Genomic DNA, 25,440 nt, shown 5'->3' on the forward strand with positions numbered 1-25,440 from the left:
CTTAGGTAACCATTAAGAAATTTGGGTGCAGGAATCTAGACTAGGATTTTTCAGACTATTCATCAGTGTTTTGAGCAGCAAATAACAGTCCAGTGGAAGTGATTTTGTGAACATATTTAGGGATTTATGAAAGAATTTGGAATAGGAGAAAGGACTTCATTACGTAGTGAGATATTCTAGGAAGCAAAAGAGGAAAAAAGGATATTTGAAAACCTAAGAGGAGGTGAATTTGATAACCAGCCAGTTTGAAGTCATGAACAAAGGAACTGAACCATCCAACCAAAGATGTTCAAATGTCCTTGCGTAGGTCAGGGAGAAGAGTATTTGGGGACCTAGATTTATTTATCTTCTCCTTTATTCTCCCCTTAATTACAGGATTATGTCCATAGATTTTAGATTTTAGAGGCTGCTTAGCAGTTCAAATTATTTTACAAATAAAAAAAGTGAGCCTCAAGTAGAATAGAGACAAAGGAGTTCGTCCAGGTGACAGCTAAATAATTAAATAAATTTTAACTTTGAATCCAAGGGATTTTCTGCTGAATCCTGTGACTGATAACGGAAAGTTTCATGGAGGTGTTGGCATCACAATCCAGAATCATAAGAATTATTTGGAAGATGCTTTGAAATTCACTTTCTAGATCTTACTCCTCATTTAGAAGAACATATACTCCAAAGAAGGGACAAGGTAAACAGTTAGCCAACAGAAGAATCAAAACGTATACTCAAGTTTTCTGAGTATACTTAAATAAAGAACTTAAATCCAGTTCTTTTTCAATAAATCAACAAGTATTTATTGTGTACATTATTTCAGTCACTATGTTAAGTGCCGAGAATGCAAAGAAAAAAATTTTCATATTAATGGGAAGACACTGTACACACACACAGACACACAGACGCAGACATATATATATACATATATGCACATGTACACACAATACACATGCATAGACACATGTATATATACATACACATATACGCACACATATATATGTATATATAAAGTAAAAGACTCATGGAAACTGATAAGACAATACATAGAAAAGAGCCTTCAACAGCATTACCACTTAGTGGAAATATCAAAAGAAACACAAAGAAAGCGTAAGATAGGTAGTAGGGGAACTATGAAATAGTAATGTCAAAATAACCCTGAAAGGAGAAAATAACCAGAAGAAGATATCAAATGCTGCAGAGGGCTAGAAAGGTAAGAACTAAAAAACTGGCATCAGATTTAGCAGCCACAATAACACAGGCTATTACCGTGTGCTTGGCACATAGTAAGCATATAAATGTTTACTTCTTTCCTTTCTTATCTTCCTGCCTATCCTACAATTGTTGATAACTCTGAAGAGAGCAGTTTCATTTGAATAATGAAAATGAGAGCCAGATAACAGAGACCTTTGAATGGGAGAGAGGAACTGTAGGCCTAAAAGATAGCCTGTTTTTTTTTTTTAGCTGAAAAAGAAAAGATATATTTAAGATAATAAGTAGGAGAGTTTGTGAAATTAAAGGGAGTCTTAGCAAATCACTATTTTCTTAGTAAAACATGAGATAAAGTCCTCAAGTTTCTTTTTTTTTTTTTAAATTTATTTATTTAAGTTTTCAACATTTATTTCCAAAAAATTTTTGGGTTCCAAATTTTCTACCCATTTCTCCCCTCCCCCCAACCCAAAACGCTGAGCTTTCTAATTACCCCTATCACCAATCTGTCCTCCCTTCTAACATCCCTCCCCTTCCTTATCCCCATCTTCTCTTTTGTCCTGTAGGGCAAGATAAATTTCTATACCCCATTACCTGTATTTCTTATTTCCTCGTTGCAAGAATAATACTCAACAGTTGTTCCTAAAACTTTGAGTTCCAACTTCTCTTCATTCCCTCCCTCCCCTTCCCTTTGGGAAGCAAACAATTCAATATAGGCCATATCTGTGAAGTTTTGCAAATGACTTCCGTATTGTGTAAGACTAACTATATTTCCCTCCATCCTGTCCTGCCTCCCGTTTATTCTATTCTCTCTTTTGATCCTATCTCTCCCCAAGAGTGTTGACTTCTAATTACTCCCACCTCCCATTGCCCTCCCTTTCATCATCCTTCCCACCCTGCTTATCCCTTCTCCCCCACTTTCCTGTATTGTAAGATAAATTTTCATACCAAAATGAGTGTGCATTTTATTCCTTCTTTAGTCGAATGTGATGAGAGTGTGCTTCATGTTTTTTCTCTCTCCTCCCTACTTTGTCCCTCCTCTGAAACGTCATTTACTTGCCTCTTTTATGAGAGATAATTTGCTCCATTCCATTTCTCCCTTTCTCCTCCCAATATATTTCTCTCTCACCGCTTAATTTTATTTTTTTAAAGATATGATCCCATCCTATTCTATTCACCCTGTGCTCTCTCTCTCTCTCCCTCTCTCTCTTTCTCTCTCTGTGTGTGTGTGTGTGTGTGTGTGTGTGTGTGTGTGTGTAATCCCACCAACTACCCAGATACTGAAATGTTTCAAGAGTTACAAATATTGTCTTTCCATGTAGGAATGTAAACAGTTCAACTTTAGTAAGTCCCTTATGACTTCTCTTTGCTGTTTACCTTTTCATGGTTCTCTTCATTCTTGTGTTTGAAAGTCAGATTTTCTTTCAGCTCTTTTCAGTCTTTTCATCAAGAATGCTTGAAAGTCCTCGATTTCATTGAAAGACCAATTTTTCCCCTGAAGTATTATACTCAGTTTTGCTGGGTAGGTGATTCTTCGTTTTAGTCCTAGTTCTTTTGACTTCTGGAATATAATATTCCATGCCCTTCGATCCCTTAATGTAGAAGCTGGTAGATCTTGTGTTGTTCTGATTGTATTTCCACAATACTTGAATTGCTTCTTTCTAGCTGCTTGCAATATTTTCTCCTTGACCTGGGAACTCTGGAATTTGGCCACAATGTTCCTAGGAGTTTCTCTTTTTGGATCTCTTTCGGGTAGTGATGTGTGGATTCCTTGAATACTTATTTTGCCCTCTGGTTCTAGAATCTCGGGGCAGTTTTCCTTGATAATTTCATGAAAGATGATGTCTAGGCTCTTTTTTTGATCATGGCTTTCAGGTAGGCCCATAATTTTTTCAATTGTCTCTCCTGGATCTATTTTCCAGGTCAGTTGTTTTTTCCAATGAGATATTTCACATTGTCTTCCATTTTTCCATTCTTTTGGTTTTATTTTGTGATTTCTTGGTTTCTCATAAAGTCATTAGCCTCCATCTGTGCCATTCTAATTTTGAAAGAACTGTTTTCTTCAGTGAGCTTTTGAACTTCCTTTTCCATTTGGCTAATTCTGCTTTTGAAAGCATTCTTCTCCTCATTGGCTTTTTGAACCTCTTTTGCCAATTGAGTTAGCCTATTTTTCAAGGTGTTACTTTCTTCATCATTTTTTTGGGTCTCCTTTAGCAAGGTGTTGACCTGCTTTTCATGCTTTTCTTGCATCTCTCTCATTTCTCTTCCCAGTTTTTCCTCCACCTCTCTACTTTGATTTCCAAAATCCTTTTTGAGCTCTTCCATGGCTTGAGACCATTAAATATTTATTTTGGATGTTTGGGATACAGAAGCCTTGATTTCTATGTCTTTCCCTGATAGTGAGCATTGTTCTTCCTCATCTGAAAGGATAGGAGGAGATATGTGTTCACCAAGAAAGTAACCTTCTATGGTCTTATTTTTTTTCCCTTTTCTGGGCATTTTCCCAGCCAGTGACTTGACTTCTGAATGTCCTCTCCGCACCCACCTGGCCTCCAGATCTGCCCAGCCAGCGCTTGGGGTCTGAGATTCAAATGCTGCTTCCCAGCCTCAGGGCTTTGGGCGGGGGCAGGGCTGCTATTCAGTGTGAGATTAAGTTCAGGTGCTCAGGTTGGGGCAGGGCAGCCATACGGGACTCAGTTCCCTCAGGGAGTTTATGCGGAGACCTTCAACAATGGATCAGAGCCCCTGCCTGCTTTGGGAGCCCTTGTACACTGCTGCCCCTGCTGCTGCCTCACAAAGGAGCCTGAACTATGGAGACACCCCACTCCCCTCTTGGGGAGCCAAAAACACCCTCTTACTGACCTTCGGTGCCTGTGGTTGGAGGGACCTGCGGGGCTGCTGGCGATTGTGTCCCTGCAGTCTGCTCAGATCTGCTCCCCTTGGTGCTGCGCAGGCGAGGCAGGGCTGTGCTGTGCTCTGGGTTTGGTGCGCTATGGACCTTTTGTGTCAGGTTTTCAGGTCTCTTTGGAAAGGAAATCTCATCTGCTCCATTGTTCTGTGGCTTCTGCTGCTCCAGAATTTGTTAGGAGTTCTTCTTTACAGCTATTTTATGGGCTGTAAGTTAGGAGCTAGCATATGTATATCTTTCTACTACTCTGCCATCTTGGCTCCTCCCCAAGAAGTATGATCCTATAAAGCAATGTGAGGCAGTAAAAGGAAAAAATCGGTCTACAGAAAGCCAGGCAAGATATGCAGCTAAGGAAAGTTTTCCATAGAACACTTAAGCAAGAAACTAAAAGGATAATAAATAGATGCAAGATGAAAAAAATCTACTTCTATCTTTCAAATTAATTTTATTTATTTTCAGTGTTCTACAGTCTCCACCATATAACTTAGATTTGTCCCCCTACCTATTCCTCCCGTCTCCCTCCTACCTCCTCGAGATGGCATACAATTTTATATAGCTTCTACACACACATTCCTACTAAATACATTTTCACTATAGTCATGCTGTGTAGAAAAATTAAAATGAATGGGAGAAATCATATAACAAACCAAAATGTAATACACAAAAAAAGATCTGCTACATTCTGCGATTTAATTCCATAGTTCTTTCTTTCTGAGGATGTGGAAGGCATTTTGCCTTAAAGTACCACTGGAAATTTTTTTAAGTCCTTGCATTGAAGTTGCAAGGCTACCAGAAAACACTCTCGCACACTGTGGTCGTTGCTGTGCACAATGTTCTCCTGGTTCTTCTCCTTTCGCACAGCATCAGTTCATATATGCCTTTCCAGGCCTCTCTGTAGTCTTCCTATTCATCATTTCTTATAGCACAGTAGTATTCCATTACATTCATATACCATAATTTCTTCAGACATTTTCCGATTGATGGGCATCCCCTTGATTTCCAGTTTTTGGCTATCACAAAGATTGCTGCTGTAAAAGTTTTTGTACATGTGAGACCCTTTCCCATTTTTATGATCTCTTGTAGATACAGTCCTAGAAGCGATATTGTTGGGTCAAATAGTATGCAGATTTTTGTAGCCTTTTGCGCATAGTTCCCAATAGCTTTCCAGAATTGTTGGATCAGGTCACAGCTCCAGCAATAATAAATTAGTGTTCCATCTCTCCCACATCCTCTCCAGCACTTTTCATCTTCCTGTTCTGTCATGTTTCTCAATCTGATAGGTGCGATGTGGTACCTCAGAGTTGTTTTGATTTGCGTCTCTCTAATCAATAGTGATTTAGATCATTTTTTCATATGACTATAGTATCTTTAATTTCTTCTTCTGAAAACTGCCTGTTCACATCCTTTGATCCTTTCTCTTGTGGGGAATGACCTGTATTTTTGTACATTTGACTCAGTTCTCTATTTATTTTAGAAATGAGTTCTTTATCACAAATATTAGTTGCAAAAATTCTTTCCCAGTTTTCTGCATCCTTATGAGTCTTGGTTGCATTGGGTTTGGTTGTGCAGAAACTTTTCAGTTTAATGTAATCAAAATTATCCATCTTGCACTTTATAATGATCTCTATCTCTTCTTCAGTCAAAAATTCTTCCCTTCTCCATAAATCTGAGAAATACACTATTCCTTGCTCCTGCAGTTTGTCCATGGTATCAATCTTTATATCTGGATTGTGTACTGATTTGGAATTTATTGTTGTGTATGGTGTCAGCCATTGGTCTATGCCTAGTTTCTGCCACACTGTTATCCAGTTTTCCCAGGAATTTTTGTCAAACAGTGAATTCTTATCCCAGAAGCTGGGGTCTTTGGGTTTGTCAAACTGTAGGTTGCTATATTCATTGTCTACTATGTCTTGAAAACCTAGCCTATTTCACTTGTCTAACCTTCTGCTTTTTAGGCCGTACCAAGTGGTTTTGATAATTGTTGCTTTAGTGCTAGACCACCTTCCCTAGCATTTCTTTTCCTTGGTCCCCTTGATATTCTGGACCTTTGGATGAATTTTGACTTGTTTTCCAGCTCCAGAAACTAATTATCCGACAATTTGATTGGCATGGCACTAAATAAGGAAATTAATTTATGAAGAATGTTATTTTTATTATATTGGCTTGGCATATCCATGAGCAACTGATGTTTTTCCACTTACTTAGGTCTGACTTTATTTGTGTGAAAAGTGTGTTATAGTTGTGTTCATATAGTCCCTGGGTTTGTTTTGGCAGGTAAATTCCCAAATTATACTGTCTACCCTAGCTTTAAAAGGGATTTCTCTTTATATCCTCCTATTTTTCATAACAAACTTCTCATTATCAAGGACCATGCAATCGTTGTATTTGAAAATCTAAGATCACAGCTCCATTATGCTTCTTAAGAAAGTGGAAATGGTATTGAGAAAACAAAAGGGAAAGCAGGTGGACTAGACTAAATATATACAAAGAAGGTCCTTGCTAGAAGAGATACTGCTGTTAAGATGGTGAAGGACTAACCCTCAAGATATGTCAAGGAGTACATGCCAAAGGAATGGGAAAAATCTTGGACTTAATTTTATAATAATTAATTTTATAAAACTTAATTATTTAAAAACTAAAATTATTTGTTAATTTAAAAATTAAAGATTTTGTAAAATTCAATTAGTTTTATTTTAATAATGGAAAACAAGAAAAAATAAAATTTGAAAAAAATCAAACCCCAAGGAATAGTTTCCCATCTATACAAAATATTTTTTAGAATACTCCACACATTCATTGAGTACATCCTCAAGGAGGTCATCAGAAGGAAACTGACAGGCTTTTCCTATCAATATTCTGTTCAGACAGTGTTTTTATCATCACATTATTATATACAAAGTCCCAAATTAGGACAAAACCTCCCTTTGTTTATTACTTGTTGATTATAAAAAAGCATTAGTATTAGAAGAGTAAAATGTTACTCTCAAACAGTGTCCTCTTACAAGGTGCTTCCAGAGCATGCCAAAATTACTTAAGATTCCTTTGAAGATAAAGCAAGAGGGATAACCTTCAAAACCCCTCTAATTAATAATATCAAGGACAGAATAAAACAAGGAGTTTGATGCTTGCCAAAAGTATTCACCACCATTATGGAGGGAATCAAGCACAGAGTTCAAGTCAAAAAGGAATTTCTTCTAGATAGTGAAGTGCTCCAAATATTCCTGTACATGGATAAAAACTTTGCAGGAAACTTAAGAAATTGTAGAGCCTATGAACTGAAATAATTGGTCACTCTAAAGAGTGTGTTCGATATATCGTTGAATGGTCAACTGGCAAAGCTCTTCCAATCTGTATTAATATCGTTAGATGGGCACAACAAAGGGACAACAAGAGAAGGAAAACAGGTTGAATTGCCTTTGGAAAATGACAGTGTTTTGAGTATTAAAAAAATCCTCAAAGTTTCTGTTTGAAATGCTGTCCTATCTTTTAAATTTCAACCTTCTTTCAGAATGTTTCTATATGACTACAAATCATAGAATACTATAATCTAAAGAGCTTGGGGGTCCAAAGCAGGATACAACAAAGTACAAACAAGAATTTACAAGGAAAAGGTACTATAAAGGATGACACCAACAAAACATATGATCCAATAATATGGGCTACGAAGGAGGTGAGCAAGAGATAACTGGTACACAGACTACATACTCCATTAGTATCACAACAGTGTCCTGAAAAAGCAAAGAAAGTCAACAGAATAGTGGGTGAACTGAACATTGTGTGAGGAATCTACGGGAGGACATAGAAAATAGCAACACAGAATGAATAATAATAGAGGGGCTGAATCTCTATTCCTGGAGATGTGATGACATGTGATGAGAACACGGATGGGACTCCTTTGTGCTCCTAAACCAGATTACAATTTAATTGTTTAACAAAAGAAAGAAAAATACAGTAAGACATAATGTTAACTTATGGTTTTCTCAGTCAGTTTATGCTACTTGAGATCTATATCTAATTCAGTATGAACCACTACATTAGAGTATTTGCATATTAACTACTAAACAAGAAAACAGAAAATATACAGGTGAAATGAAATCTGATTCAGAACAATTACTCTGTTGCAGTAATACGTCAAGATACTGAAAGCCTATAAGTATTATTTCTAGACGAAAGCTCTTTTTTAAAAAATCAGTTAGTAAAAAATAAATAATAAAACATAAAGAACGTTTTTGACAATCACAAAACCCCAAATTTCTTACTGTTTTCTGCTCTTAAAATGTACAACTCAAAAGTCTAACACTCTTCTTTCTTCTTGGTCTGAACTCAACAAAACAAACTGTCCCTCTTCAGATGAGCTGGTCACTTGAAATTTTATAATTGTGCCATTAATTCAGCTTTAGATCCTCAGTACCTTCTCACTTCCCTCAGTCTTCTCTCTCCCTTTGATTGAAGGACTAGAGGATGAAGAACTAAAATCTTCCCCTAAACTTTTCTTTGTAGGAAGCAGTGATCTGCGCTTTACAGTTAACTCTCCCCTTTCACGTGTATCTCTACTTTGTTTGAACTCCATGGAAAAGGAGACCTCCCCACTGGTATCCATCCATCAGTTCTCATGTTTTCTAGGTAAGAATCTTGCTCTGTTAAATTATTAGCTCCTTGAGGGCAGGGACTGTGATTGTTTTTCGTATTTACATCCGCAGAACTTAGCACAGTGCCTGATATATAATAGTTTCTTAATAAATATTAAGATATATCACTTAAGGTACATTTTAAGGTGTTCTCATTTAAGTCACATGAGACAAATAGTGGATATTACTATTTTAGGATTTCTGGGAACAAAAAGGCCATTATTCTCTCATGATGTTTTAGTTTCTCAATCATCCTTTCATCTAGCCTCAGTTTCTCTTATCAGATCCTTTTAGATTTATAATCAATGTCCTCCTTACAATAACACTTCATATGTTATATATACCAAAGAATCATAATTAAGTTATGGCCTAGCTGCCTTTCACATTCTATTAATATTTGCTCACAGGTTTTAACTGAAATCCTTTTAATTATATACGTTATGCTCCTCTTTACTGTCTATATGTTTTCTACACGTCCATTAAAAGAATAAATCTGAAACTGGATATAATGCTTTAATTACAGCTAATCAAAGCCATATCATTATATTTGAAGGGTTTTTTTTACATCTGAATTAATTAGGGGACTCATTCATTATGATCCACTATAACAATTGTACTTTTAAATCATTCTTTTGTTGATGTCTTTCTCAATTTTATCAACTTCCTCCCGAATGTATATCTTCAAACATTTTTCATTTTTTTTTGCATTTGTTCCTTTGACTGAAAATTTGTTCTTGAAATACAAAGACATTATTATGACAGTACAAATGATTCTCAAGATACCACTGAATAACCCCTTTGTGGTCACTTTCCTAAATCCTACTCTCACTAGCAGACTGGGCCCCCGAAGTGCAGATAGTCTCAGATTTCTGGTGCCAACTTTGAGAAGATGGGTTTCTAGTACTTTCACTCATGACCCTCACATATATGCATCCCATCAAAAATTAGTAGACAACTTACTTTTAGTAAACACATTTCCTATGATGGTATAACAGGAACTATTGGGACAAATGATCCTTTGCAAACTTAGGGGCACATTCTCCTTCTGCACACAAGGTCTCTGGAGAGACCAGTCAAGGTGAGAGGCCATAGAGTATTTACCCAGTCCAACAGGTGATTAAGTTCACTGAATTTACCTACAATTGGTCTCAGATGCCAAAGTCCATCACTAGGATCCTCCCAAATTCCTTCTTCCTTCATAGAACCTGACAGCCTTTGAGACTAAGAGTCATTTCTACTCCAAGATACTTCACTGACCTAGCAGCTAAACTGGAAGACTATGATAGTAAATGGAAATATACAGTTTCCTATGCTGGAGCACAAAGAGGAAATGAAACTAGCATATTCACATTCACTTATTCAAGTGAATCTAGAAGATGTTTTGGAACCAATGTCACTAATGGTCAATCGAGTAAGAGGAACTTAAATTATGTTTGTGAGTACTAAAACTTATTCATCTAAATGGTTTATTACTCTTTCATGTCCCATATAGATACGAATTACAGGGATACATGCCAAGAGGGTATTTCAGGAAGAGACCTAAGAGATTTAGCTCAGCAAATTTATGTTACAGATGAAGAAACTAAAAGCAACAGAATTCAAGGTAACTTGTCCAAGAACTAGTTAGCAAGAGAAATAGAATTAGAACACGACCAATCAAGTCAACAGTTGAGTGTTAGCTGGGACAAAACTAGAGTGGGGGTTGAGGGGAGGAAACTATCAACATGAACAACCTGAATTACTTTAATTTCTCATTAGCTGGTTCAGAAATGCAGTCCATTCCCAATAGAGGGAGACTTAATATAGCAAGTGAGAGGCGTCATAGTCCCAAACCACATGGAGGCAAAGAAATTATGCCAGAAAGAACATCCCCTTCGCATGGCCTTTTCAATATAAGCCAAGTCAGCTGCAGGGTGGACATCTTCCTGTGCAGGGGCACCTCCTATCCATCTAGGTCAGAGAAACATAGCATACCAATTCAAGCCAACATTGGTCACAATTTCACAATCTTTTTTTCTTTTTGTGAATAATTTTTTTCAATTAAATTTATTTATTTAACTTTTCAACATTCATTTCCACAAAATTTTGGGTTCGAAATTTTCTCCCCATTTCTCCCCTCCACCCACCCGCAAAGGCTGAGCATTCTAATTGCCTCTTTCACCAATCTGTCCTCCTTTCTAACATCCCTCTCTTCCCTTATCCCCATCTTCTCTTTTGTCCTGTAGGGCCAGATAACTTTCTATATCCCATTAATCTGTATTTCTATTTCTTAGTTGCAAGAACAATACTCGACAGTTGTTCCTAAAACATTGAGTTCCAACTTCTCCCCATCCCTCCCTCCCCACTCATTCCCTTTGGGAAGACAGGCAATTCAATATAGGCCATACTTGTGTAGTTTTGCAAATGACTTCCATAATAGTCATGTTGTGTACGACTAACTGCAATTTCCTCCATCGAATCCTGCCCCCCATTGCTTCTATTCTCTCTTTTGATCGTGTTCCCTCCCCAAGAGTGTTGACTTCAAATTGTTCCCTTCTCCCACTGCCCTCCCTTCCATCATCCCCCCCCCCACCCTGCTTATCCCCTTCTCCCCCATTTCCCTGTATTGTAAGATAGGGTTTCATACCAAAATGAATATGCATTTTATTCCTTCCTGTAGTCGAATGTGATGAGAGTAAGCTTCATGTTTTTTCTCTGACCTCCCCTCTTTTACCCTCCACTGAAATGTCTTTTACTTGCCTCTTTTATGAGAGATAATTTGCCCCATTCCATTTCTCCGTTTCTCCTCCCAATATATTTCTCTCTCACCACTTAATTTCATTTTTTAAAGATATCATCCCAGACTATTCAAATCACCCTGTGCTCTCTGTCTTTCGGTCTCTTTCTGTCTCTGTCTCTGTCTATCTCTGTCTCTGAGTGTGTGTGTGTGTGTGTGTGTGTGTGTGTGTGTGTGCATGTGTGCGTGTGTAATCCCACCAACTACCCAGATACTGAAAAGTTTCAAGAGTTACAAATATTGTCTTTCCATGTAGGATTGTAAGCAATTCAACTTTAGTAAGTCCCTTATGACTTCTCCTTGCTGTTCACCCTTTCATGCTTCTCTTGATTCTTGTGTTTGAAAGTCAAATTTTCTTTTCAGCTCTGGTCTTTTCATCAAGAATGCTTGAAAGTCCTCTATTTCATTGAAAGACCATTTTTTCCCCTGAAGTATTATACTCAGTTTTGCTGGGTAGGTGATTCTTGATTTTAGTCCTAGTTCCTTTGACTTCTGGAATATCCTATTCCATGCCCTTCAATCCCTTAATGTAGAAGCTGCTAGATCTTGTGTTATCCTGATTGTATTTCCACAATACTTGAATTGTTTCTTTCTAGCTGCCTGCGATATTTTCTCCTTGACCTGGGAACTCTGGAATTTGGCCACAGTGTTCCTAGGAGTTTCTCTTTTTGGATCTCTTTCAGGAGGTGATTGGTTGATGCTTTCAATATTTATTTTGCCCTCTGGTTCTCGAATCTCAGGGTAGTTTTCCTTGATAATTTCCTGAAAGATGATGTCTAGATTCTTATTTTGATCATGGCTTTCAAGTAGTGCCATAATTGTTCAATTGTCTCTCCTGGATCTATTTTCCAGGTCACTTGTTTTTCCAATGAGATATTTCACATTATCTTCCATTTTTTCATTCTTTTGGTTTTGTTTTGTGATTTCTTGATTTCTTATGGGGTCATTAGCCTCCATCTGTTCCATTCTAATTTTGAAAGAACTGTTTTTTTCAGTGAGCTTTTTTACCTCCTTTTCCATTTGGCTAATTCTGCTTTTGAAAGCATTCTTCTCTTCATTGGCTTTTTGAACCTCTTTTGTCAATTGAGTTAGCCTATATTTCAAGGTGTTATTTTCTTCAGCATTTTTTGGGGTCTCCTTTAGCAAGGTGTTGACCCTCTTTTCATGCTTTTCTTGCATGTCTCTCATTTCTCTTCCCAGTTTTTCCTCCACCTCTCTACCTTGATTTTCAAAATCCTTTGTGAGCTCTTCCATGGCCTGAGCCCATTGGGTGGGCTGGGATACAGAAGCCTTGACTTTTATGTTTTTCCCTGATGGTAAGCATTGTTCTTCCTCCTCTGAAAGGATGGGAGGAGATATGTGTTCACCAAGAAAGTAACCATCTATGGTCTTATTTTTTCCCCTTTTTTGGGCATTTTCCCAACCAGTACTTGACTTTTGGGTCCTTTGTCAAGAGTAGGGTATACTCTGGAGACCTGTAAGATATCAATTCCTCCAAGATGGCACAATCAAGCGTGTACTGGTCTGTGCTCAGAATCTTAGACTTTCCTCTCCACAGGCACCTACCTCCATTTCTGCCACTCTAGCACTGGCAGTGTGGGTGGGATTCTGTCAAGCTCTGAGCGCAGAGCCACCATTCAGTGCGAGACAAAGACCAGCTCTCTCAGTGCCCCCAGGGGTTTTTACGATCCAGCAATGGTCTCGAGCTGCTGCAGGGGCTGCCGTGAGAACTCCTGCCGCTTGCCTGAAGTGGCCTCTGCAGCCGCTGCCTGAGGCTGGAGCTATGGGAAGACCCTTCTCCCTTCCTGGCCAGCTGAAAAAACCCCATCACTGGCCTTTGGCGCCTGTGGGTTAAGGGATCTGAGGACCCTCTGCTGCTGGGACTGGGGATTCCGTGACTGGAGATTCTGCAGTCTGTTCACGAGCTGCTCGCAAGGCCAAGGCTGGTCTAGGCTCTGCGTCTGGTGCAACTGACGTTTCCGTGGGCCTTTCAGGTCACCGTGGGCTGGAAATCTCCTCCATTCTGTTGTTCTCCACTTCTGCTGCTCCAAAATTTGTTGAGAGTCCCTCTCTACAGGTAGTTTATGGTCTGTGTGTGGAGAGCCTCCCGTATCTATGTCTTTCTACTCTGCCATCTTGGCTCCACCCCCCTGGTTTTTTTTTTTTTTACAAAGTACAAAAAGGTATAATTGTTTAGACCTAATGCCAAATGTCCTTAGACACCATTAATTCTACCAGAAAAGAATGGATGCAGGACTTGCACATTCATTTCTCAAATGAACACCATCTATTTGGCTGACACCTACCCAAACTGTAAGCATTGTACTTAGGAAGAAAGAATCCACTTCTCCCAAACAAACCTAAAAACTCCAGTAATAACAAACACCGTAAATGAAAGATTTCTCCTCAGACAAACTTCCAATACTACAAATAAATATGTCACTTGTAAGAGGGCTTAGATTCATTTGCTTAACCATAAATGAAAGGAAATTTATATTTAATGTAAAGACAAAATCCCTCACAATGGAGCTGACGAGGTGGAAAGCATTACACCTTTTACAACAGTGATATTGAAGGGCATCAATAAAAGGCTGTATTGAACACTTGTCAAGTTTGTTGTAATACGTAATTCTGTTTCAGGTATGGTTTGATGTAGATGGACATAGAAGTCCCATTTAACTCTAAAATTCTCTATTACCATGATATTGCAAAATCTGTACTGAGCAATCAGTGATAAAGACAAAATATTCCCTTGAAGATCAATGAGAATGTTTTTCAGTGTGAATTTTTAAAGTTACATTTTGGGGCACAGTGTTTTAATAATGAGAAATTCTTAAATTACAGTGGAACTCAATGGAAGAAGAATAATTCATATTCAATATTCACTTCAACAAACTAGAAGACTTGAGTTCTAATTTCATATCTAAGTGAGTTTGTGTAAGCCACATCAGCTACTGAGGCTCACTTTTATCAGCTCTAATGTGAAAAAGAATTGATACTAACCGATTACTATATGTAAATATTATGCTGGATCCTGAAGAGAATGCAATGATTAAAAAAAGATACAGACCCTGACCACCAAGCACTTAAAAATTTAGAAATTTGACATAACCTCTAGACAAGTAACTGGAAACAAAGTACAACCTGAAAGGTGCTATGCAAAATATAATGAAAATAACAGTAATATCAGCTAGTATCAATCTGAAGTTTTTAAAGCTCTTTACATATCATAGTTCATTTGATGTTTACAATAACTGTGTAAATAGATGTTATTAACAACTCCATCTAAAAGCTGAGGAAACTGAGTCTGAGAAAGTTTAAGTGAATTCATATTTAGATCTTTCTGGAAAAAAAATACAAGAATCTATTCACAGGATTTCAAGAGATGGAGATTGGTAGAGAGACATTTTAGTCGTGTAAGGAAAGGTATGAACCATGGCAAAGAGATGGGAAGTGAAACAAAAAGAGTATGGAAGACAATCACTGTCTAAAAGGTTAGAGTATAGGTACATAGCATGAAATGGGGCTTAAAAGGTAGGACTGTGACAGATTATGGAGAGCCAAGAACTGCAGTCTAAAAAGTCCCATTTTAGACAATAAGAAGCTAGAAAACTGCTTTGTTTTGTTTAGCAATGTGATGATTTAATCGAATTATAAAGACCATTGTAGTTACAGGGTAAAGGACAGACAGGAAGATAGGTAGACTAAATTTGGAAAGGCTATAGAACAGGGTTATGGTAATTCTCCATGCACATGGCAAAAAAAGCATGAACTAGGGTGATGGAGCAGAAAAAGAGAGAAAAGATATGTTACAAGGACTGAAAAGGCAAAGCTTGGTAATGGGATGCATGAGGAGATAGGGGAGAAGAAGAATAAAAAAGAATACCAAAATTCTGATCCCAAGAACAGAGAACCATTATATACAAAGGTTTGACTTAAAACCATCCAGGAATCCGCTTAATGAATGAATGCAAACTTATTAACTTAAGTTTACAGGAAATTACGCAGTGACAACCCCGGTGTTTAAAGAGGAGAAAGGGACACTGTGCAGAATACCCCTCACAAACCTACTCAACCATTCTGAGTATATGCATTGTATTCCAAAAGAGATTCAGTCATTTCAGTTGTGTCTGACTCTTCCTGACTCCATTTGGTATTTTCTTCGCAAAGAAAATAGAATGGTTTACCATTTCCTTCTCCAGTTCATTTCAAAAATGAGGAAATTGAGACAAATGGGGTTAAATGACTTGCCCAGGGTCCCATAGCTAGGAAGCATCTGAGGTTGGATTGAAACTCAGGAAGATGAGTCTTCCTGACTCCAGGCCAAGGACTCTATACACTGAACCACTCAGTTGACCCAAGTTTCATGTTACCCCAATAAATAATAATAGCAACAAGTATGTCTTCACATTTATAAAGCCCTTGAGAGTTGGCAAAGTCCCTTCCTCTTATTGATCCTATGAAGTAGCTAGTGCAAGTAGAGCTACTGTCATTTGATAAATGAGGAAACTGATGTCACTAGCCTTTGAGTGACATTCTCATGGTCACACATCTGAAACATAAAGTAGGATTTGAAAGAAGTCTTCTGAATCAAAATACTGCACACTTGCTACCATAACATACTGTCTGAAATACCTCTATGGGAAATCTGACTTCCATTCCCCAGCTCTTGAAACTAAATTGCCTGCCCAAAACAAGCCACTAAAATTTGACAAAGGGAAGTACCGTATGGTAGTGTCAATCCCAGTAGATTCTTTGAAGACAGATGCGAAATGTGGGATTTTCTTCCTGTGTTACCTTGGACATACCTTTATCTGGCTAAGCCTCAGGCTCCTCATCTCTAAAATGACAAAGTTGGTGTAGATAGGGATTCTTAACTATTTTTCTTAAACATAAACTTTAAAAATTCATTGACAATTATTCCAAAACAATTGGTTTTCCTCTACAATCTTGTATATATTTTGGTAGGCTTCATCAGGCTGGCAAATGGGTTCAGGACATAGAACAGTTTACAAATCCCTGTTCTAGATGATTTAAGAAGTCTCTTCCAGTTCTAAAACCTATGATTCCCACAACTCTTCCCCATGAAAAAATGTTCATTTGATGGTTGGTAAGACCCCTGTCTAAACCCTGTCATTTTGTAATTTGCATTTGGTTACAAATGCAAGCATGAGAGAGAAGTTCTGGTTTCTGGAATGCATAAGAAGATACTGTTTATTTTTAGTCACTTGATCCATCAAATTTAGACTGCTTGAAGGCAAGGAGAAATTTTTTTGTCCTATTTTTTATTCCTGGTAAATTGCAAGGTAGCTAATAAGTACTTAATAAATGATTACTGACTTACCCTACTGAAATAAGTTATGAATAAATAAATACGCACAGACTCACACACATGACAAAAACTTAAGTCTTCTTACTCTAAGTAATCTATAAAATTATTTCTCTTCAAAAATAACCTGGTAATAAGGATGTGTTGGTTTACACAATTGTAAAGAGATAATATCTAACATACACGCCTTTCCTTTTTTGAATACTTTGGCCCAGCAAGTCTACAAATTCAGCTCTAGAGTTGAATATAAAAGGATAAGAAGCAATATCTTGTTGTCCCACTGAGTTGAGAAAGGTTATCTGATAGAAGTGGAAATTCTGAAGCTCTTCTGCAAACAGCGGAGAACTGGGTACACGCTAGGTTAAGAGAGGGAAAATTGCTTCCTGCCCAGGTAACATCAAAGAGGAAAAATGCAATTAGAAGTGGGAAAATAAGACAAAAGTAGGTTTAAAAGACCGACCAAAAGGAAGCAGGTAGCTAAACAGAAGGAGTCAATAGTGTTAGGTAATTTAAGAAGAGCTTGTGTCATAGGGTCAGGAACATACCATAAGATCCTAGTTTTAATGTGGTGATTATATGGAAAAAAGTGTAACTGTTTGGAAAGATTATCAAGACCTAGATAAATAATAACGCTAGGGAAATCCAAAATTAGTCAAATATAAAAGATGTGTCTTATACAAACCACTCTATAGCTCTTGCATCTAATAGAGTAACCTGTATAAGTAGCATGCAGTAAATAATTACTGTCGATATAAAATTCAACAGACATTCACAGTGACTATTACTTGAAGAATATTGTGGTCAGTTATATGGAAACAAAGCAAAATGAAAAGGTCCCTATCCTCAAGATGCTTGCAGTCTGGTATGGAAGACAAACATAAATTACAGCTTTGAAAAAACAGATAAAGATAAATAAATTATTATTTAAAGGTCTTCTGAAATTTCAGGAAAGGTGTCAAAGGATTTGGCAAATGACTAAGCAAATAAAGAGGGTAAAGTTTTAATAATACAGGTATCAATAGGCTACTTGCTTGCAAGCTAGTGATCTGGAAATTACATAAGAAGTAAAGTTTTAAGGAAGAGGCAATACACTCCTGTCACCAATGAATCAAAAATGGCATGCAGATAGCTTCTGATATATAAAAATATCCCACAGTCCTTTTCTACTGCCTCTTAGATGGAACAAGTAATGATTTCTACTGCCTAGAAATAAAAGAAATTCATGGATTTGACTACTAATACCTACTTTGTTACTATTTTTCCTTTCCACTTGTCCACACTTCCTTATCCCCCAACCTTTGGCAGGTTCTTCTCCAGGACAGTATAGTTCAAAATCTGTCCATATTAAATAAATTTCTAAGAATTTTGTTGTGGATGATATTAGAAGCAGCATACTTAATTCCCCTCGGGGTTACGCAGTAAATGCCATTAGTGAAATGAATTACTTTAGGGCACACATTTGCCCCCATCCAGAATCTGAGCATAGAGCCCAGAAATGAAGGCAGAATAATGGATTTATTCCTATTCAAAAGGTCATTATACTTTGACATAAAGGAACCCCTAGGGATTATGAAGAGCATGGGACAAACTCCGAGGGCCCTGTCCCTCATAAATAATTCCTCTCGAAAGGTTATTTCTATGCTTAAGAACTCAGTTTAAGCTCATCATTGATACATTTTATAGTTAACTCTCAATTATCCATGCTAGAGGCGATGATGGTAGTTTAGAGCTGGTCAGTTCTGGAGTCTGGAGCCTTGGAGTCAGGAAAACTGGGTTCAGGAACTCTCTCTGTCACATACTAGTAGTGACACAGAAAGGTCACATAATCTCTCAATACTCCAGCTAACTCTCTAAAACTAGACATTGAAATCCAGTTGCTGTTCATCTCATACTGCATCCTGAATCCATCTTTTAAATTATCTATTTAAGGGGTGGGGAAACTGCAGAATCAAGGCCAGATGTGGCCCTCTAGGTCTTCAAGTGTGGCTCCTTGAGTGAATCCATACTTAACAGAAAAAAAATCCCCTTAATAAAAGGATCTGTTCTAGAATTATTCTATTTCCTTATTTCTTGTAGTAACAGTATTCTATCACATTAAAAAAACTAGAATTTATTCCTTTATTTGCCACCCTAAATGATGACTTCTATAAAAATATTAAAGATATATCATAAACTGGAAAAAATTCTGTGATCTCCGCAGGAGATCAACATGCCAACAAAAGAGATCTCAAATATTCTGCATTCAATAGCTGTCATGGATTTAAAAAAAAAACCAACCAGATAAAAAACCCTACAAAGTGATCAGTTTTCTGCCCTCAGTCAAAGCCTTATAAGGGCTCACATTCTTCTAACTCCACTGATAGAACCTGTGGGAAACCTAGATCACTTTTATACAAAAATGAAGAATGAAAATCGAGCTACAGTGGAGATTAAAAAAAAAAATAAAACTTACACCTCTAAGTACGTAAGTAGTAACTTACTGGTATTTTCAGTGTTCAAAGCTATATAATTCATCTTTTGAAACTGCCTCCAGAACATACGACCATATTGTCGTAAATAATTGTGGTGTGATGAGCAGGCTGATTTCAGAAAAACCTAGAAGGACTTCTATGAACTGATGCTGAATGAAGAAAGCCATAGTGTTTAAGGAATGATTTGGATGGACTTAGCCTTTCTTAGCAACGCAGTGACCTAAAACATTTCCAAAGGACTCATGATACAAAATATCATTCATATCCAGATAAAGAACTATGGAGTTAGAACACAGAATGAAGGAGACTTTTTTCTCTTCTGTTATTTTATATTTTGTTTTTCTCGTGATATCTCTAACTTGCTATAATCCTTCTATGCAACATTTCTATGTAAAAATGTCTTTAATGGGAATGAATGTATAAAGCCCATATAAGATTGCATGCATTCTAGGCGAGAATGGGAGGAGGGGGAGAAAATTTTAAACTTACAGAAGTGAATGTTGAAAACTGAAAATAAATAAATTAATAACTTTGGAAAAAATTAAAAATTATTTTTGGTGGTAGCCAAACTTCATGCCATGCAAGCAGATTTGATTTTAATAGTAGCTTGCATTTATATAGTGCTTCAAGATCTGCAAAATATTTAGGAACTGTTATCTTATTTCATCTTAAATGTTTGAGAGCGGATTAGAACTCAGGTCTTCCTGATTCCAGGCCCAGTGCTCTATCCACTGCACCACCTAAATACCTCTAAAATAAAGGTACCCTACTCTCTAGTATAACTAATACTAAAACTCATCAATTTTTCCTGTCCATCTCTTTATCTGTCCCTTCCTCTTTATTCCTACTATCATATCCCTAGTTAAGATCCTTATAATTTCTTACTCCAGGAGCAAGATATTATTCCAGATATTCTTGCTCCACTTCAATTTGTCCTTTATATGTTCACTTTCAGATGAACCTTATGAAAGTGGATGGTTTCAAAGCTGATAGCATGACTTTTAATAAAACAAAGAAAAAAAGATATAAAGAAATAAATGGATGGGTGAATGAAGTGTTAGTGCAGAAATAATAACATTATTGATGAAAAGAAAATAAAACACAGTACTTATTAAGTAGCCCTCAGGTATAAGACACTGTGGTTGAAGAAGTATTATACAAAGGTTTTGAGAAATGAAGGGCAGCATTAATTTTAAAGTGAGGACTTTGAAAGACAAGAGTCATTTGGATTTTTAAGTTCTGACACCATATATTTTAAAAAAGAAACTCATTATTTTATGATATTACCTGTCATATATATCAACAGCAACCTTAAAGGCTTCATTGAGTTATGTGGGGGTCATATGAAAAGGGTAAAATGATATTAGATTAGAAGTCAGATTTTCCTTGCTATGCTGTGGCTCCAATCTTACAAATTTTAATGTCTTCAATCAATGAAGGAAAAATAATTAAATCTCCCATTATTAGAATTCTAGTGTTTCCTTTTCTTAGGTAATTCACTTCTAAAATGACATTTTGGAACTTTTTTTTTTTACACAGCAATATGCATTATGTTTATTGACTATGACTAAATCATTGCTCCTCTCCTAATGATTTCTGGGTAAAGAGGTCTTTGCATTTTAAAAATATCTTTAAAATGACATCAGATCGTGGGGGAAAATTGCATAGTTTGACACTGAATTTAGCATTAGGATCAAATAGTACATCCCTCCTATTTTTCCCCTTAGTGAAACAGTAATGTACTTTATTATGCCTACCTTCCAGAATCTGACACACACACCAACTACACAGGATTTTTTTTAATCCATAGGAAATAATGAGGGTGGGATAAGGTCATCTTCTTGTACCAAAACTAAACAAACTTATGAATATCTTGATAACACCAAGCTGCAGTATTAGGAGAAATGCCTAGTAGAGAACAACAAAAAATGTGTTTTATGAGTGGGAACATATCATACATTGCTTTATCTGATAGAAAAGTTAAATGTAATAAGGGTAAGATTCCATAGGGGATTTCTCTCAAAGAGCATTCTGGGTGTCCACAATATCATGGAACAAAAATAAAAATGGATATTAATTTAAATATTGAAGAGTTGAAAAGAGTCTGTTTTTGGTTATGAAGGGTTTCTTGTCTTGTAAAGTATTGTAAGTCTCATTTCTCAAAAGCAATTGTGTAATCAATCAGTGTTTGTGTTCCAATGTAAACTGGTTTCAGTTTATGTTTTAGTGGTTCTTTCTGTAGTATTTCCTAAAGTTCTCTCCCTCACATGTATAAAATCAAAACCAGTCATCAAATGCAGCAACTCAGCACTGTCCTGGCTTGCAGTTGTCAGACAGACAGCATGGAATTACATGCTAGAGAGATGATGAAAGGACAAGAAGAGCTTAAATGCTTAATGAAGAGAATACTCAGAGCAAAAGCCAAGATTTCATTCTGTAAAATACTTGCACAATATCCAAAGAGTCATCTCTCTGGCATTATTAGAGCTACAAGAATAGCCTGGAAAAAAGATTGTGAAGGATTTTCCAAAATGACTCTAATCATGGAAAAAGGCTTGTGGAAGCAAGTTGCCCAAAACATCAAAATTGCAATCAATGCGTCTTGTCTTTGTAAAGCATGCAAACCATTCTTTTTTCAAGTAATGGAGACCTATTCTTTGAACTACAAAGCTTCTAGCGAAAAAGCCATGGCAAAGTATAATTTATCTATATTTATGTCCTCTGTATTAGTGAAGAATTGTAACAATAATGTTACATTATACTTTCAAGCATCCAAACAAAAAATCTAACAAATAACAGCAAAAAAAAAAAGTGTATTTAGCTTATCATTGGACTGCAGAATTCTCTGATACCATTTCCTTTTAGAGATTATGGAGCTGAAAAACCTAGAAAAAGAATAAATTTGAAATCTCCAGGTAAATACCAAATTTGAAATACTGAGAACCAAAGGACAGATTAATAAAATTCAAATTAAGAAAACCGTTGAACTGATAATAAAACTAACAGTTGATTTTATGAAAAAATTGACAAAATTGATAAATCTTTGGTCAATTTAATTTGTAAAAAGAATGAAGAAAAACAAGTTACCAATATAAAAAATGAGAGGGGTGAAGTCAGCTCTAATGAGGAGGAAATTAAAACAATAACTAGAAAGTCCTTTACCCAACTTTATGCGTGCGAATTCGGCAATCTAAATGACATGGATGAGTATTTTAAAAAAAATATTAATTGCCCAGATTAAGAGAAGAGGAAGTTGAATACTTAAACACTCTAATTTCAGAAAAATAAATTGAACAGGTCTTCAAGGAACTCTCAAGAAAAACATCTCCAGGGACGGATGGATTTACAAGTGAATTCTATCAAACATTTAAAGAACAGTTAATTACAATACAATGCAGACTAGAAAAATTGGGGAAGAAGGAGTGCTCCCAAATACTTTTTATAATACAAATATAGTTTTGATACCTAAACCAGGAAAAGACAAAACAGAGAAAGAAAATTATAGGCCAATTTCTTTAATTAACATAGATGGAAAAATTTTAAATAAGATTTTAGCAAAAAAAAAAAATACAGCCTCTTATGACAAGAATAAAACATTATGATCATGTAGGATCATACCAGGAATACACGGCTAGTTCAACATTAGGAAAACTATTAGCATTATCGATCATATCAACAAGAAACCACTCGATTATCTCAATAGATAGAGAAAAAGCTTTTGACACAATACAACACCCATTCCTCTTAAAAAACAATGGAGACCATAGGAATAAAGGAAACTTTCCATAAAATAACAAGCAGTATCTATCTAAAACCTGCAGGAAGCACTATGTGCAATGGAGATAAGCTAGATGCATTTCCAGTAAGATCAGGGGTAAAACAAGGATGTCCATTATCACAACTATTATTCAGTATGGTACTAGAAATGTTAGCTGTAGCAATTAGAAAAGATAAAGAAATTGAAGGAATTTGAATAGACAGATGAAACTAAGTTATCACTCTCTGCAGATGATATACTTAGAGAATCCAAGAGATTCAAGTAAAAAACTACTTGAAATCATAAACAACTTTGGCAAATTTGCAGGTAACAAAATAAACCTGCACAAATCTTCTGCATACACATATATTAGTAACAAAGCCCAACAACAAGAGATTGAAAGAGAAACCCCATTTAAAGGTGGGGTAGACACTGTAAAATATTTGGGAGTTGACCTGCCAAAACATACCCAGGGAGTATATGAACACAATTACAAGACACTTTTTGCCAAATAAAGTCAGATCTAAGTAAGTGGAAAAACATCAGTTGTTCATGGGTAGGCCAAGCCAATATAATAAAAATGACAATTCTACCTAAAGTAATTTACTTATTTAGTGCCATACCAATCAAACTATCAGATACTTATTTTCTAGACCTAGAAAAAATAATATTTAAATTCATTTGGAAGAACAAAATGTCCAGAATATCAAGGGGACCAGTGAAAAGAAAGGCTAGGAAAGGTGGCCTAACACTCCAGATCTGAAATTCTATTATAAAGCAGCAATTTTAAAAACCACTTCGCAATGGCTAAGAAAGAGAAGGATGGACAAATGGAACAGTCTAGGTAGTCAACAAACAGTAGGCAATGAATATAGCAATCTATCCTTTGATAAACCCAAGGACCCCAGCTTCTAGGGTAAGAACTCACTGTTCGACAAAAATTGCAGGAAAACTGGAAAACAGTGTGGCAGAAACTAGGCATAGACCAATGGCTGACACCGTACACAAGAATAAATTCCAAATCTGCACACAATCCAGATATAAAGAGTGACACTATTGACAAATTGGTGGAGCAAGGCATATTGTACTTATCAGATTTATGGAGAAGGTAAGAACTTTTGACTAAAAAAGAGATAGAAAGCATTATGAAGTGCAAGATGGATAATTTTGATTACATGAAACTGAAAAGTTTCTGTACAACCAAACCCAATGCAACCAAGATTCGTAGGGATGCAGAAAACTGGGAAAGAATTTTTGCAACTAATGTCTGTGATAAAGACCTCATTTCTAAAATATATAGAGAACTGTGTCAAATGTACAAAAATACAGGTCATTCCCCACAAGAGAAGGGGTCAACGGATGTGAACAGGCAGTTTTCAGAGGAAGAAATTAAAGATATCTATAGTCATATAAAAAATGCTCTACATCACTATTGGTTAAAGAGATGCAAATCAAAACATCTGTGAGGTACCAGATCACACCTATCAGACTGGCAAACATGACAGAACAGAAAGATCATACACTTTGGAGAGGATGTGGGAGAGTTGGAACAGTGAGTCATTCTTGGTGTAGCTGTGAGCTGATCCAGCCATTCTGGAGAGCAGTTTGGAACTATGGCAAAAGGGCTAAAAAATTATGCATACCCTTTGAACCGGCAATGTCACTTCCAGGACTATATCCCTTGGAGATTATAAAAGTGGGAAAAGGTGCCACATGTACAAAAATATTTGTAGTAGCACTCTTTGTGATGCCCCCAAATGGGAAATCAAGGGGATGCCCCTCAACTGGGGAATGGCTGAATAAATGATGGTTTATGGTTGTAATGGAATACTATTGCACTATAAGAAATGATGAAAAGGAAGACTTCAGAGAGGCCTGAAAAGACTTATATGATCTGTTGTTGAGCGAAAGGAGCAGAACTAGGAGAACTTTGTGCACAGCAACAACCACAGTGTGCGGGAGTTTTTGTGGTAGACTTGGAACTTCATTGTAATGCAAAGATTAAAAAAAATTCCCAATGGTCTTTTAAGGCAAAATGCCTTCTCCACATCCAGAGAAATAACTGTGGAATTCAGTTGTAAAATATAGCAGATCATTTTCTTTTGTATTACGTTTTGGTTTGTTATATGATTTTTCCCATGCATTTTAATTCTTTTACGCAGCATCACTATAGTGAAAATGTATTTAATAGGAATGTATGTGTAGAACCTAAATAAAATTATGCCATCTCAGAAAGGGAGGGGGGAGGTAAGGGAGAAAGAGGGAAAAAATCTAGCTTCTGTGGTAGTCATTGTAGGACACTGAAAATAAATAAAATTAATAAAAAAAGAAATTATGGAGCTTTTACCAGGATGGTAACATAAAGTTCTACCAA

The sequence above is a fragment of the Notamacropus eugenii genome (genome assembly GCF_028372415.1).
Source record: "Notamacropus eugenii isolate mMacEug1 chromosome Y unlocalized genomic scaffold, mMacEug1.pri_v2 SUPER_Y_unloc_1, whole genome shotgun sequence".
Classification (NCBI taxonomy): domain Eukaryota; kingdom Metazoa; phylum Chordata; class Mammalia; order Diprotodontia; family Macropodidae; genus Notamacropus; species Notamacropus eugenii.